Source organism: Microcebus murinus, chromosome 13 (genome assembly GCF_040939455.1).
Source record: "Microcebus murinus isolate Inina chromosome 13, M.murinus_Inina_mat1.0, whole genome shotgun sequence".
Taxonomy (NCBI): Eukaryota; Metazoa; Chordata; class Mammalia; order Primates; family Cheirogaleidae; genus Microcebus; species Microcebus murinus.
This window is the reverse complement of record NC_134116.1, coordinates 44336467-44353739: the sequence shown is the minus strand read 5'-3', so window position 1 is coordinate 44353739 and position 17273 is coordinate 44336467. Positions and strand designations below refer to the sequence as shown.

At 35.2% G+C, this 17273-nt stretch overlaps 1 pseudogene; it reads left to right on the top strand.

Annotated features, from left to right (window-relative positions):
• The first annotated feature begins 1070 nt into the window (after positions 1–1070).
• On the top strand, positions 1071–1853 carry LOC105863198 (eukaryotic translation initiation factor 4E type 1B-like; annotated as a pseudogene).
• The last annotated feature ends 15420 nt before the right edge of the window (positions 1854–17273 follow it).

Below are 17273 nucleotides of genomic sequence, written 5' to 3'. Positions count from 1 at the left end.
ATACTCAACGTTCAGAAAATAGATTAAGGTCGGATTTAGGGAAACCTGTAATAAATATAATTACTGCTATAAATATGGACATAACAATGGGACAGAGCTTATTACTGGGGCTGAAATCTCAGTATAACCAGGGATAGGCTTGAATTAAGGCAAGAGGCCAGAAATTAATGTTCTAGAATAGATGGTATTCACATGAAACATTGTACAGATTCAGGAGTTCATTAATTGATTATTGAGTCAGAATCTTCATAAAGTGCCAAATTTTGACATTGTGAGAGATTTGGTCTGTAGAACTAGTAATAAAAGTTGATTAAGCTTATGTAAGTGGGATTCTAGGATGAATTTTATTTTCCCTTTGGTCCTTCCTTTTCTCTCACACTGATTCTCTCTTTATTTCTCCTTTCTCCACACTGTGTTCTTCAATGCTATCGTGTATTCTCATTATTTCAACATAAGAATGAAATGGTTGCATTTTATACACCCTGCAGAAATACAAGTAAATAATCGTAAGAATTAAAAATATAGTATTAGTAAACAACACAAATGCACTGGGAATATCTTTGTTTTCCAATTATTGAAACCACCTTCTGGAACTAATGCAATTAGTTTCTATTATTTAACATTTCAATAGAAAAGGAAATAGGTTTGTGGAACACATCTATCAATGGGAAAACTGATTATTGAGTGTATGTGTGTGACTTGATAATTGCTGTCTAGGAATAATATAATAAGAACTTCACCTTTCTCCTAGAATATTTTATACCTGTGCTTTGCCTATTGTCAATATGATATCACTTTTCTCAGCATGACCCAAACACACAATTTAAAATTAAAAAGATGTTTTACTTGGCTTACTTTAAGTGCTGCTACATTTAGTAATATTGAGAGATCTGTTTCTCACTTTTTCTATGACTATATTATGTGATTTGATGATTTATACAGCTCCAGGTACCTATGTTTACCAATTATGGGCATGTTATACATTGCAACTTTTAAAAGAAAGACACAGTATTCAAAGAATTTTTATGATTTTCATCTTGCCTTTGGGTTAACAACAACGAAAAAGCTCCATGGAGCCCGAGCCTGAGCCCGGCATGGCCACCGCCAGCCCTGTGAGTCCACCTGGGGACAGCCGGAGCCAGGCTCACAGCCCACCCTGACGCCTTTCTTTGGTCAGGTGAGTGAAGCTGAGGGTGGAATCCAAAAGTGGGGCGAGGAGAAGGAGGAAAAGGAGGAAGAGGAGGAGGAGGAAGAGGAGACCGCAGGGGGGGCTGCAGGAGGCGAGGCTCTGAGCTCTCCCAGGACGCCTCTTGTGGGCGAGCCCGGGGCAGACGGCTGTGCAGGGGCCACGCCCGAGCTGCACCTACTGCAGAACAGGTGGGCCCTGTGGTTCTTAAAGAACAGCAGCAGCCGGGCCTGGCGGGACAACCTGCAGCTGGTCACCAAGGTCCACACCGTGGAGGACTTCTGGGCGTTGTACAGTCACAGCAAGCTGGCCAGAAAGCTCTCTCCTGGCTGCGACTACGCCCTGTTCAAGGACGGCATCGAGCCCACGTGGGAAGACGGCAGGAACAGGCAGGGTGGCCGCTGGCTGGTCAGCCTGGCCAAGAAGCAGCGCCACACTGCTGTGTCTGATAGGGGAGAGCTTCGAGGAACACGGCGGCGAGGTGTGTGGGGCCGTGGTCAGCATCTGCACCAACGAGGACAAGATTGCCGTGTGGACCGGGAAGGCGGAAATCCAGGAGGCCGTCCTGCACACCGGGCGTGTCTACAAAGAGTATTTGGGCCTCTCCGCAAAGACCGTCATCGGGTACCAGGCCCATGCAGACACGGCCGCCAAGAGCAACTCCTAGCCAGGAACAAGCTGGTGGTGTGGGGGGGGGGGCCTTGGCACCCCTCCTGTTTCGTGGGACAGCTTCTTACTGCTGTGTTGGGGAGCAAGACTTGGGCGTAGACAGCCTGGTTCTTACGGGTCAAGGGAAAGGAATATGTATGTTTCAACAGCAGCGGGGGCCCAGGCTTAGGGGTGCCGTGGTGGCAGCAGCCCGAGGGCTTGGCTTGTCCTGGAGCCACGCACTGGGCAGGGTGGAGGGGGCTCCTGGGCTTGCTTGTTTCATCTGGGTGTGGGTGGTCACGGGGGAAGAAGGGGACCAGCACTTACTCTGTGCCTGCTTGGGAAGGGGACTAGGTGGCTTGCAGGCCAGGCTCTTCCACTGAAGGGGAGGGGTCTCAAGGCCACTAACACTCCAAGGGGTGGAGTTCGAAGACAAGGGGGGCTTCTCTGTGATTCCTCTGCCTAAACAGCTTTCAGGGTTGCCTCTCCTCAGACCTGTAGCTTTGGCGGCCACCCTGGATCCTGTTCAGGCTTACCCTGTGACAGCCAAAATGCTCACCCCTCCCGTGAGCGTGCGGCTGGGCCCTGGCCTGGGCCGGAGGGTTTGAGGGAGAGCCGGCATCCGCACAGAGGGCTGCGTGGGGAGCCCTGTGTGGCTTCTCGCCTTGTCCTCTGGGGCCAGGGGTGTCTGTGCCTTGCTTGGCTCAGGGCCAGGCTGACAACGGAAGTGGGTGGGTAGCCCTGGGACCTCCTCTCTGCTCTGTTAACACTTGCTGTTTCGTGCTCTCACCCAGTCGTGGGCATTGGGTGTCACTAAATACTTCTGAACTGTAAGGCTGGTGGCCGGCCCTGCACTGCCCTGCCCTCCCCAGCTTAAAAAGACTGCCTGGGGTAGTCGGTTGTTTCCTTCCTAATAAAGACGGATCGTTGTTTGCCCCCCCCCCAAAAAAAAAAACAAACGCGCCCCTGGCTTTCCCTCTAGGTCCTATAGAAACAGGCGCTCTGTCCAGCCCCAGGCCTGGGGTCCCTTGGCAACCTTTCTTACTCTCCCAGGGGCAAAATACAGAGCCACTTCTGCGACCTAACCGTCGATCACATGGCCTCTTTCTGCTCTTCTTAGTGTGTTACCTTATATGGTTTTAAAAATTATATATAATATACATTAGATATAATAAATATACTTTCACTGATTAAAAAAAAATGTTCTAGTTTTTTAAAAAATGTCTCCAAAACTTCCAAGTCCTTTTATTCTAATTTCTTTCCTTCACTTCATTATAGTTTCAGTAACATGCAATAATAAAAGTTTTTAGACCTTTATCAGAAGTGTAGAGAACAAATATCTTCTCCCATTCTGTGGGTTTTCTATTTGCTCTAATGATAGTTTCCTTGGCTATGCAGAAACTTTTTTAATTTGATCAGATCCCATTTGTTTATTTTTGATGCTGCAGTGATTGCCTTGGGGGTCTTCCTCAAAAATTCATTGCCTAGACCAATGTCTGATAGGGTTTTCCCAACATCTTCTAGGATTCTTAAGGTTTCATGCCTTAGGTTTAAATTTGTTATCCATCTTGAGTGGACTTTTGTGAGAGATGAGAGGTAGGGATCCTGATTCAATCTTCTGCATGTAGCTATCCAGTTTTCCCAACACGATTTACTGAAGAGAGATTCTTTTCCCCATTGTATATTTTTGTCTGCTTTATCAAAGATTAGGTTACCATATTCTGATGGTTTCATCTCTGGTATCTCAGTTCTATTCCAAATATCGATACTTCTGTTCTTGTGCCAGTTCCAGGTTGATTTAACTATTATTGCTTTATAGTACAGCTTGAAGTCAGGAAGATTATGCTTCCCAGTTTGTTCTTTTTACTTAGGATTGCTTAGGCTATATGAGGTTTTTTCTGGTTCCATAAAAAGGGAAGAATGATTTTTTTCTAGATCTGTAAAGAATGCTGGTGGTACTTTGATGAGGATTGCATTAATTCTGTAGATCACTTTAGATAATATTGACATTTTAACGATATTGATTCTACCAATCCATGAACAAGGTAGATTTTTCCATTTGTTTACATCATCTGCAATTCCTTTTTTTCGTGTTTCATAGTTCTCCTTGTGTAAATCTTTCGTATCTTTCTTTAAATATACGCCTAGATATTTAATTTTCTTTGGGGCTATAGTAAAGGGTATTGTGTTTTTGATTTGAGCTTCTGCTTGATGGTTCTTGCAATATATGAATGCTTCTGATTTGTGTATATTGATTTTGTAACCTGAAACTTTACCAAATTGATTTATCAAATCTAGGAGTCTCTTGGATGAATCCATGGCATTTTCTAGGTATAATATCACATCATCGGTGAAGAGTGAGAGTTTGATCTCATTTGCCCCCACTTGGATTCCCTTAATACCCTTCTCTTGCCTGATTGCTATAGCTAGGACTTCAAGCACTGTATTGAATAAAAGAGGAGATAGGGGGCATCCTTGTCTAGTTCTGGTTCAAAAAGGGAAAATTTTCAATTTTTCCCCATTCAGAATGATATTAGCAGTGGGTTTGTCATAAATGGATTTGATTAATTTAATATATGAGCTGTCTATGTCTATTTTGTTAAGAGTTTTTATCATAAAGGTGTGTTGGACTTTGTCAAATGCTTTTTCTTCATCTATTGACAGAATGAATCTATCTAGAACTCAAAACAATTAACAAGAAAAAAATCAAACAATCCCATCAAGAAATGGGTAACAGAAATGAACAGAAACTTCTCCAAAGAAGACAGAATAATGGCCTGCAGACATAAAAAAATCTCTAATCATCTAATCAACATCTCTAATCATCAGAGAAATGCAAATCAAAATCACAATGAGATACCACCTAACTCCAGTGAGAATGGCCTGTATCGAGAAATCCCAAAACAACAAATACTGGCAAGGATGTTGAGAGATAGGAACACTCTTACATTGCTGGTGGGACTGCAAATTAGTGCAACCTTTTTGGAAAAGAATTTGGTGATACCTCAAACAGCTGGAAATAGAAATACCATTTGACACAGCAATAGCATTGTTAGGCATCTACCCAAAAGAGCATAAGACATTCTATTATAAAGACATCTGCACCCAAATGTTTATGGCAGCACAGTCGACTATTGCAAAGACATGGAAACAACCCAAGTGCCTTTCAATTCATGAGTGGATAATCAAAATTTGGTATATGCTCACAATGGAATATTACTCAATTCTAAGAAACAACAGTGAGCTAGCACTGTTTATGCTATCCTGGATTAAGTTTAAGCCCGTTATCCAAAGTGAGGTGACACAAAATCAGGAAAATGGGCTCCACATCTACTCGTCATCAAATTGGTACTGACTGATTAAAACTATGGTGCTCAAATGATAGTAGTATTCACCATGGATTCGGGGGTGGGAGGAGACCCACATCTTAGAGAAGTGGCGAGCATTGTAGAGGGGAAGGGCATACCTCTAATCCTTGCTAGGGAGAGGCAAAGATATCAAATGTAACCAAAATGTCAAAAAAAAACAAAAAAAACTTTTATCAGGTGGTGGACAGGTGGGAGGGGGAAGAAAGGGATGGGTGTATACTTACATAATGAGTGTGATGTGCACCACCTAGAGGATGGACACACTTAAAGCTCTGACATGGTGAGGTGGGGTCGGATGAGGAATGGCAAGGGCAATATTTGTACCCCATATTATGATGAAATAAAAAGGAAAAAAATTAAATTTTTATAGCAAAAGCATAGAATAGAATAAAGATTAATATATTTTAACCTCTTAATTCTACAGCTGAATAGCAAGAAGATACTTATTGGTTCCTGTTAAATTATTTTGGCTCATCAAGGGATTGAAACATGGTCTCCTGGGTCCCCAGCTTGGCCTACCTGTCACTTGCATTGCTATTTCAGTTAGATTGCTTCTAGTATCTTTAAGAGAGAAAAAACAATCCTAGGTGACTATAGTTTAAGAAACATCCTTTAAAATAACATAATCAAATTCCACATAGGCAATAGCTTTCTAAAAATATACTAACTAACTAGAGAATAGCATAAACACAAACACTCAATAGTGACTCTGCAAACTATCCTGTGTTTCAATGACGGTCAGTTTGTTGATGTGTTTTAAATACACATTTATTAATGAACTGAAAAATATAACTTAGTTATCACAGATTATAGTGAACTGAACTTTAGGTTCAAATTAACAAGGCATGATAATTTGAATATATGGAGAGAAAGAGATAAAAATGTAGGCAACATAATATTTCCTAGCTCTGTGCTAAACAATGCTAATAACCATTAAAAAATAACTTATTAACTTGTTCCAGGAAATAACTATTCCTGAAACACATGTAAAACAACTAAGCAGATTATTTGTCAGTTTTAATAGTGCGTTCACCAAGTCTCCCATGTAGGCCCTCTCCTCTCGGTGGTGTCCAATCCAAAAATATCATGTCAAACTTGACCATCTCAAACAATTCCTTTCTCTTTCAGACTGTCCTTTAAATCATCCAGTCTTGAATCTAAAGCCAAATAAATACATTTTTGGAATTTTCCTATTTTGAAATATTTCTAAGATTCTGTGAAGACAGTCTTCTAATTACAATCAATTGAATAAACACTGGCTCACTGTTTGATCATTATGTTTTTCTTGAGATTATGTGAATGTGTGCACGTTAACATATATGTATATATATTTTACATATGCTTACATTTAAGTATAACTATAAATAAGAACTAAAACTACCTATGTGTCATGTATTGAATGTTTATAAATTGCCATACTGTGTGCCCAGTACTTTGTCTCTTTAATCCTGCCATAAACTTATCAAGGAGGCATTGATGGCATAAACATTTTATAGATGTGAAAATTTTCACTTGCAGATGTATATACACATTTAGACTTGTAGATGTGAAGTAATGTGCTGTGAATATGTGCCAGAAACAGCACCCAGGCCTTGCGACTTTGGAGTATAATATGCTAATCAATATACCCATTGCAATTAAGAAACATACAGTAGCCTGGGGCAAAAGAAAAAATCAGTAATAAGATGTGTCTTTCTTAAAAATTTTTATATTTTGTTCATCATGGATATTTTTATTGATTATATACTTTTTGAAATAATGCATTAAATATTTATCTTGATTACTGAATTTAGCACACCATTAAATTTTGTGCCTAAGGCAAATACCTCAGTCGTTTCACTTACCCAGTCCTAGTCCTGGCTCTGTGACACATCCACTGCCATTAGCACTGCAGGGATGAAAGAATCCAGAGTTTCTGACCAACCACTCATTGGTTTAATGAGCATGAGAAACTCATATAGCTTATCTGGACTTTAATTTCTTCATCTAGGAATTGGAAATCATAATGTATAATATACATTATTATGAACTTTACTTTAAGTAGATTTACTAGTAAAGTAAAAGAACAATGAAGAAAGTTGGATATAGTGAACATCAGTCCTTACCTTTGAACATTATCTTAAAATTTATATACATTTTCACGTACGTGAATAAAACAGTTTTCATCCTCCAATCACGCCTGTCAAAGATACTTGGCAAGAAAATTTATACTCATTTTATTGCTGAGGAAAATGAGACATTCAAGAGTAATGAAGTTAATAATTATATCACTCTCTTCTGTCTCTTAGTTCATTGCTCAGTTCTGTCCTCATTGGGGTTATATCCCAATTAACTTGTGAAAATATTCATATATCTTGAAAGGTCGTTTGAAATTGCTCCAATTTTATTACAAGGGCAGCATTAACATCAACTGAAACAAACAGACAAATAAAACACTACCTTGTACATTTTCCTTTTCATTACTCTGTATTCTGCATTTGGTTACTGAAGCCTGAGTTAGAACAAATTGACAATGTGCTATGGTTATGTAAGATATTATCATTAGGCTAAGCTGGGTGTGGGCACATACAAACTCTATGGCAACTCCTCTTGAGTCTTAAACTATTTAAAAATAATTTCAATTTTTTTTTTTTTAAAAAAAGAACATGAGAGAAAGTTGCTTGAAGAAGGTGTCACAGATGTTGAATGATCTTCAGAAACGATATATAAAATCTCTATGCACTTGTTAGCTTTCAGTTTTAATGATGGGATCAGAGTTTTAGTAGAATAGACATAATTAAACCTCTTAAATAACTTTTTATCCTCAGAATCTAATGAGTATGAAATGAGTTTAAAAATAAAATTTATGTAAGAAAAAAGTAATGTATAAGCAACTACTCAATGCTATTATTTATAGCAGATTGAATTCAGTAGAGTTATACATAACACTTTAGATTATCTACTAAAATCTACTAATTTTGTAGATAAAAAAATAACTTGTCTAATGTCAACCAAATCATTGGGTATAGCCCTACCATAGTGGTTCTTTAACACAATATACATTTCCATACCCACACTTTTCCATGCATATAACAGAGAATACTTAAATATTCATTTCTGTCATATAACTCAAAATAAGTAAGAAAGATTAAGTAGTTAAAATAGTTTTCAAAATCAGTATGTATTTAAGAATAGGTTTCCTGCAGAAAGGATCCCAGGGACAATAAAATTTTCTTTGAGCAAGGATAAAAATACAATTGCTTTTAATCTGTGGTACAAGTGAGAAGCTATGATCTAGATGAATCAAAGTTTGGGAAATGTAAATTTAAATTACTTAAGCTATCGAGTGTGGAATTTAACAAATTATATATTTCATAATATAATATAATAATTAAAATAATTTAATATATATGCCTTAAACCATTAAATATATGTTTAAAATTTATCTATCATGTAAAAGAAGATCTAGTTTTTCACATGTAAGTTTATGCTGCTATTAATTGTATGAATGCTTGATATTAAAAAGTAGTACTGATAAGACAACAAAGACCTTGCTGGGGTTAATTTATGGATATACAATGTAGAGGATGTTAAAACACTTGGAGACTTATGATGACATGGCAACACATTTTTTAAAAATTCACAATAGACCTAAAAATCACTATACTCACAAGGAATTCAGTAGTCTGAAAATTAGAGATTTTAACACTTCTTAATTTTCCAATAGGACCCTGCTAATTTTTGTTAATCTCTCTGTGATTAATTTCCTAACTCTCTAACATGAGAAATGGTCATAATAATATTAAAACTTCAGTACCCTTTTGTCAGTGATGGCAAAAAACATGATTAAAATATTTTAGAAACACCACACTATATATTGTGTGTGTTTTAGCATTACATGATAATGGCAGGAAATTAAGATGTTTTGAAATAATACATGAATAAACAAATTATTTAATTAAATGAATAAACTCCACTTACTGAACATCTATTCAGCACAGGCATTGTGCTACAATAATAGTAGCTAATATTTGTTGACTAATTTTATTTTCTTTATATTAATTATTACACTCCTCAGTGCAATACTCTGAGGTAGGTTTAATGGCCTTTATTTTTCTCATGAATAATTTGAGCATAAAGCTTCTAAGAGACTAAACCATTTCCTACAATTACATATCTACTTTTCCTTCTTCGTGGTTATTATTAAATATATCCTAGTTATTCCTACTATACCACACTGCCTCTTAGAGAATAAATGAAAGAATGAGTGAATGAATAGTCGACTTTATCAAGAATACACTTCTCATACACCTTTATTTTGTAAAAGTTAATTATCTAAATTCATATTTGGTTAGTCTAGTAGGCAGAATAATGTCCCTTCTCTCCAAAGATGTCTACATCTTAATCCCTGGAATCTGTGACTATGTTCTGGTAATAAAAAGAGGAATTGAAGTTGCAGAGCAAAGTAAGATTGCTAATCTATTCACCTTAAAAGAAGGAGGTTATCCTGGGTTGTCCAGATAGGCCTCATGTAATCAGTAGGGTCCTTAAAAGTGGAAGAGGGAGATAGCCTGTGAGAAATGAGACAATGCAAGCAGAGAGGACCTACTGTTGCTGGCTTTGAAGGGGACATCAAATCAAGGAATATGTTTGTCTCCTATAATCTGGGAAAGGCAAGAACTTGGATTCTTCTCTCCAGCCTTCTGAAAGACACAGTCATGACACCACATTTATTTAGCACAGTGAGCCTGTGTTGGACTCCAGACCTACAGAACAGTAAAATAATAAATTTGTATTGTTTTAAGTCATTAAGTGTTTAGTAACTTTTTATAGCAGCAATAGGAAACTAATACTGTTAGTTTTTGTCAATATTAGCTGTTTTACTTTGATAAAGTATATGATTATTTCTAAAATAAATAAAAACATGTTCTTTTTCCTTTTCCTTTTTTTTTTTTTTTTTTTTAAGGGGACAGGGCTATCTTGTCTTAAGAGAAGATTGCATGTATTTTAAGTGAATCACTATAAAGCCTGAAGAACAGATATGGTTCTGATTTTTCCAAGGTATCTGGCAGTCTTAGGGATGTTTGCATATCCCAGTCAACTATATCCTAAAGAAACAAAAAAATTACTTTCAACATTAATATTTGTCATTGAATGTTAAGTCCTGAAATTTCAAGCTTGTCTCAGTATAGTTTCCAGAAAGAGTGACTTTTTATAAGAATATCAAATACAAATATGCCAAATGTTTTATTCAACTCATTAACAAGGGTTCAAAAGCACTTTAAGGGATGGATAACACATACTTTTAAAAACAAATATTAGAAAGAAATACTGGACTTCTAGCTCCAGATCTGTGACAAAATAAATTTCTGTTCTTGAAGTCAATAAAATAAAATAAAATAAACAACTATGTAACCTACTAAATTGATAATATTCTACGAAGCAATGAAACTGAAACTTTGGGGTATATTTGATTAGAAAGAAATTATATGTATCTCTCCTTTTCTAGCTTTTCAAATTGGCATGTAACTTCACAGATTCTGTGCCCTTAAGTGATTGTAAATATGTAAATAAATAATGTGTGCATTCCCCACCAAAATGAAATAATCATCAAGAAGGATTTTAACAGTGAAGGATAGTGAACAGTCAACATGTGGTCTCTTTTGACTATTTTCAAATTTGGGGTCATTTTATTAAGAAACCCCCAATACTGCTAATGAACAATGTTCAAAATTTATTCTTGATTACCAAAAATGCTCCTTTTTAAATGTATTTCCCTGCTTATTTGCATAGGTAGTAGTAAGTGGTAGTAAGTGGAGTCATTAACAGTGCAAACTCCCCTTGAGTATATTATATTAAATAACTGAAGTCAGAGAGTTATTTTTTTCTGGAAATTTCATTAGGGAATGTATATTTTAAAAGACTATTATTTGTTGTTCCTTCTAAAGGTTAGTAAACCAAATCTAAGAATTTCTCTTACGATTCCTATAGATGTCGACTTTTGATCTGTTTTCTAAATTTGTTAAGGTCACTAGCTTGCCAGAAAATGATTTTTATTACCATTTGTGAGGCTGAGACACTTTTTTTTGATATTGACAAGGTAACAAGCTACTTTTCATGAAAAGTCTCTATAAGCATTGACTCTACATGTTAAATGAAAAACGCATTCCTTAATGGTGAGCTTTTCATACCTAGTTACTGGTGAATGAACATTTCTCAAATATTGCACAACATGGAAGATGGTTATTTGCTCAGTTAATGGACTGCATGATATATATTTTCCTATTCAGATAACTATATTGCTATGAAAAAAATAGAAGATTCATTAAAATTATTTGATTCTAAAATCTAAATTTTGGTGATAATTAGATCCCAATAAAATGTTTTGATTTATATTATAATTTGAGAGTTAGAAATAAACTAATAAGAAAAAAGATGTACTTATATATCATAAGAAAATAAAATATTAAAAAATAATACCAATAATATTCAAAAACAAATAACAACAATTAAATTTCTCTCATTGGGTCAGTTGTAAATGATTCTTGTTTCTTTGAGTCTGGGTTAGGGAACCCAGCTTTCAGCATTCATACAGTTGGCTGCTTCTTGAACAGAGTCCTAGAATTTTTTACTTTTAAGATTGAGGTTTGTTTGTTTGTTTGTTTTTTAAATTTCAGAATATTATGGGGGTACAAGCATTTTGGTTACATGTATTGCTTTTATACAGTTTGAGTCAATATTATAAGTGTGCCCATCACCCAGATAGCATCAGTGAGTATCGAAAGAATGGCAGAACAAATACCACCATGTACTCACTTTTCAAACTGGAATTAATCTATCAACACTTATATGACCATATGGAAGTAACACTCAACAGAAATCAAGCATGTGGAAGGATGGAGGAGGGGATGAGTAAATTCACATCTAACATGTCCTAGAAATGGATTTAGTTTATAGTAAGTAATTACTACAACTATTTTAGAGTTGCCTAAGCAATGTCAGCTTTAAGCGCTGAAACCTGTACTAATAAATCAATTTGTTGAAATACCATTAGTTAAAAGTACTTATTATAGTCTTTCTAAGAGTCTCTGAGACTTGTTTTGCTTCACTGAATATACAAAGTCTAGCCTGCAGATAATATAGCTAAACTTTCAGTAAAGCATTAGAAGAAAGGCAAACCTTCTGGTTTGTGGTTAACTTTTATAATATCTAACAATACCAGAATGTAGGACAGTAAAGTTTTCTTTTGAATAAAATAGATAATAATTTCATATTAACTTCATTGATTATTCTTCTCTTTGAGATAAGAATTACTATTTATCATGAGGTCATTAACACATATCTTTTAATCCATTTTGGGGTCTTTTAATCCATTTTGCCAAGTGGACAATGTCTGAAACACTTATATTAAAACATTTTACAAAATTGTCTTTTGATATGGCAACACTTCCCATGAAAGTCTTATAATAATGTTGAAGTTAACTGAGAAATATAAAACATTCTAAACAAACAAAATTATCTAGTATCTTTCTTTTTATACAATGCAAGAATAATTGTTTGAAATTGCCCTAAAGAATATCGTCTCTGAAAAAATTCAAAGATCGTTTTAAGTGTGAAAAATAAACTAATTTTTCTTTTCTTTCCATATTTAGAGTTTGTTCTTAAGAAGGCAAAAATCAAAAGAATTATCAATAGAGATTTGGTCACTTGAATAAGTATGACGGTAACAGCTTGAGAAACAATAATTTGGTTACTTACGAATCAAAGTGGAAATATAAATAAACACAGCACGTAACACAATTTAAAGAACCTTAGCTCTTTCACAATCAAGGCCATGGTAAAGTTAGTGGAAAGCCAAAAATTATTCTCATGATACATAAAATTTTTTGCCTGAAAAAATAGTACAGAAAGTAGTAACAACATTTTACTACTACTTATTAGAAACATTGATCACAGATTAAACTATCATTTATCAGAGAAGAAACTAAATTCTACTTTTATATTAGTATAATATTTGTCAGTATTCTTAAGTCTCTTCTCTCATGTAACATGAGTTTATAAATAAGAACATCAAACTTTGTAAAAAAATTAATGCAGTTATGCTGTTTTTAGATTCATTATCTGCAGTTACTATAAAGCAAGCAAGTAATTTACTTTCTAGAAACTATAAACTTATCTAATTAAATATTGCCATTTTTCACCTTTATATTCAGGAACAACCTGACATTTTACTTTAGAACAAAAGTAGTCTCAATTTTTCAGTGATAATCAAAATTTATTTCACTTTTGTGCATACAAAATTGTACTTTTCTGCCACTACCCTTTTAGTATGTATTAAAACACATATACTAAATTATTAACCAAGTTAACCAAATTCTATTTCCCTACCAGCATCAAAAGAATATTGAATTTTATATCCCATTTCTAGCCACTTAAGAAGGGCAAGGTGCTCAATTTATAAAATTTTCTTAATAAAATTTAAAAATCATGATGCAATTTTGAGAAATATCATCCAAATAAAATATTTGTATATACTTAGCCATAAGTTTACTTTGAATCATTTCTCAGTGGAAAACAATTGAGTTATTCTAACACAAGTATGTCTATTTTTTTATTGTTACCCACATAGTTACTCATACTGTTTCCAAATCAAAGACCATTTAAATTATGCAACAACATCCATTATTTCTGCTCTGTGTAAAGAATATCCTGGAATGTATCATGGGATAGCGTCTTCAATGTACATGTGTTTGCTGTGGTGATGGTGGTGGCAGTTGTCATTGGTTCTCTGATATAAACCAAAGTAACTCCTTAGTGATAGTTCCAAAAACCATACTTACTCAAATAAATTACTTGAAGTTTTCCTGTTTGATATTGGTCTAATTTTAGTCACAGAAAATATGTTAGAATGCAATTATGCTTGGATTAATGGACTGCCCCTGTCGTCATTGGTGTTTCTGATATAACCATGTTAGTTCTCTCACTAAACTTGATCTACCCTCACTTCCTTCCTTGATTTATATAACTTTCATCTACATCAATCTCAGTTATTTAAATCCCCATATCATAATGGTTAAAAATTACAAAAAGAGCTCTGAACACATGTGCCTGGTTTGGTATCCTGCCTCTATCATGTGACTATTTCTCTATTCATCAGTCTTCTCATGAGTAAAAAGAATATTAATAGAATCCACCTATTGGAGATACTGTGAGCATTAAAAATTAAATTTGTGTAAGGTATATTTTACAATATCTGGCATTTAGTAAGTACTAAGTGTTAGTTACTATTAATCCTATATCTAAGAGCAAGTGCACAAAGTAGGGAAACACTAAGAGAAAATGACCATCTAAGATTGGATCATCAGATATAGTTCTGCTTTTATTACACCTTCAGTTTGCAAAGAGGAAGATTACTGGAGGAAATGACCTTCCCATGCTTAGTTAAGATGGCACCAGAAAAAGGGTTTGGATATATACGTGTATATTTGTGTTAGGAGAGAATTATTGGGGCCTGATGAAAGAGACACAATTGTTGAGCAACTGATACAGAAATAAAAACAGGTGTTCTCACAGAGCAGATATCAATTAAACTTTAAACAAAAGGCATTTGTGCATTTTTCCCCCAAAAGCAGTAAGAAAGGGAGTAGGAGTATGAAAGGTTATGTCGAACTAAAAGAGAAACAAGTGGCATGAGCTCAGAGGTCTACTGCAAGGAAGAAACAGAAGACTGGAATCACACTGCACTTGAGCAGGTCCTGGACCTAAGCTGTGAAAAATGATCCCTATGCTATATACCTCATCACATGCTGATGTCATGTTCTCTAGGACTTCTGATATATTGAGTCTCCCCAGTCCTCCACTTTTTCGGGGAGACCACTCTATCCATTTCTTTCTTTCTTTCTTTCTTTCTTTCTTTCTTTCTTTCTTTCTTTCTTTCTTTCTTTCTTTCTTTCTTTCTTTCTTTCTTTCTTTCTTTCTTTCTTTCTTTCTTTCTTTCTTTCTTTCTTTCCTCCTTGTGGAACATAGCCATCAACAGCTCCCATGGGACACAGTTATAATACTGAGATAGGATATATGTGCTCCCCTACCCACCTCCTCTCTTTCTCTCTCCTTCTTTATATCTGTCTCTGTGTCTCCCCTTATCTAAGTTACTTCTAAAATTTACAGCTAGGTCATGATTAAACAACCAACTGTGTACATCAAAAAAGCTATTAGTGAGTAGAACATTATACACAGTACTACTGCATTCAATATCCAGCCATTCCTGAAAAATGGAGAAGACAAAAATAAATGACTACGTATTTTAGTAAGGATTTATCCTTTCTAAGCAGTCATGATTTCATATGTTTATTTCTAATCAAACTGACATTAAATGAGTCATCATACAGGTTTAGAGAGACTGAGAGTTAAACATTTAATGTCTTGCTTATGGCCAATAGCAAGCTGTTGTCTGAGAGATATATTCTATTTTAGCAAACGAGTCGCATTCATATCCATATATGTAATGTAATCCATAGAATTAAAGAAAATATTTTATCCCAGCATTCAAGGTCCTCCATAATCTTTTCCAAAATGATTCCTATGTGAAACTTCCAAGCAATTTTTAATGTGTTACTCAGAGGCTCTTGAAGGAAACCTACACTCTACAACTCCACCAGGATCAATTTATTAGTTCTTGTATTCATGTTTATTTTAGGGAACACTTAAGCATAAGTCTTCTAGACAATAAATTGTTATTCACATATTACTCAGTATTCTCATTAATCATAAAAAAAATACTTCCAACTTTTAACTCCACACAAACTTACGACTGTAGCCACTGAATTCTTCTTCAGTAATTACAAAATTCAAAGATGCTCACACCATTTTCCCACAGTCTTCTAACACCTTTTGTTAACTGATATTCTTGGCTATTAACTGATATATAGCTAACTGATATATGGCTATATGCTATTTCCCAAGAGACATCCCAAAACAGAAGATATTCAGCTCTCTGATACCATATAATTTGGGGACAGGATGTATAATAGCTGCTATTCTGCATTGGAAATATGTTTCCCTGGTTTACAGCCTCTATCTAGAGTCTAGACATTTCTTGTCCTCATTCTTGGTAACAGCAGCTAGATTAATGGATCCCTCAAAATATTTGTGTGTCTGTCTTCCTAACTTCACGACCATGTAAAGTGACATAACCTTTAGTCATCTAATCAGTTTCTCAACTTTCTTGTTTTGCCAATTAATCCATTCATCCATTCTAATTCATCCATTCTCCACAGATCTACCTGAATATTCATTTTATATCCCAAATGAAATCATATAAACATCCCTTTTAAAACTTTTGCATGATTTCTCCTTTTACTTAGAATAATAGATCAGGTGCTTGAATGACAACATTTTGTTATAATATTGATGAGAATAAATTAATCAATTACCAGCTGAGGCCATTGTCAGTGTGGAGTTGCCACATTATCTCCTGTCTCTGTGGGTTTTCTTTAGGTATTCTGATTGCCTCTTAACTTTCCAAAGATGTGCATATTAGGTTCATTGGCATGTCTAAAGTGTTCCTGTGTGAGTGAGCATGGAGCTTGTAATTCTTATCATGACATTGTACAATTGGGAATACATTAAATCTAATGCAAATATACATTGGAGTGTGAGTGCACACAGTGATGGAATGGCCTCCCATTCAGGTTGGGTTTCCCTCTTGCCTCTGATATGCCAGGATGGGCTCTGGATACCCCGATCCTGAACATGAATAAGTAACTAAATAATTATCTTATTTGTTTATATTAATCTTTCTTAAATGTGTACAGCTCACATATATCTCAATATTTAATATTAGAGTGTTTTTAGTCTTTATTTAGAAGTTTGATGTTGTTTTTGTGAACAGAATTATGTCATAAGAACTTAACTCTTGTTTATATCAATTGGTCAAATTGATGTCATTATACATTGTTTCACTTAAAGTCACATTTCCAAGAACCTATCATGATGGTGAGGGTTTACTGTACTTAACTTTGTGCTTTATTTCTGCCAAGCCTAGCAAGACCTGGCAGTTTAAGTTTCCAAGACTCATCTGATGCTTCTTACAG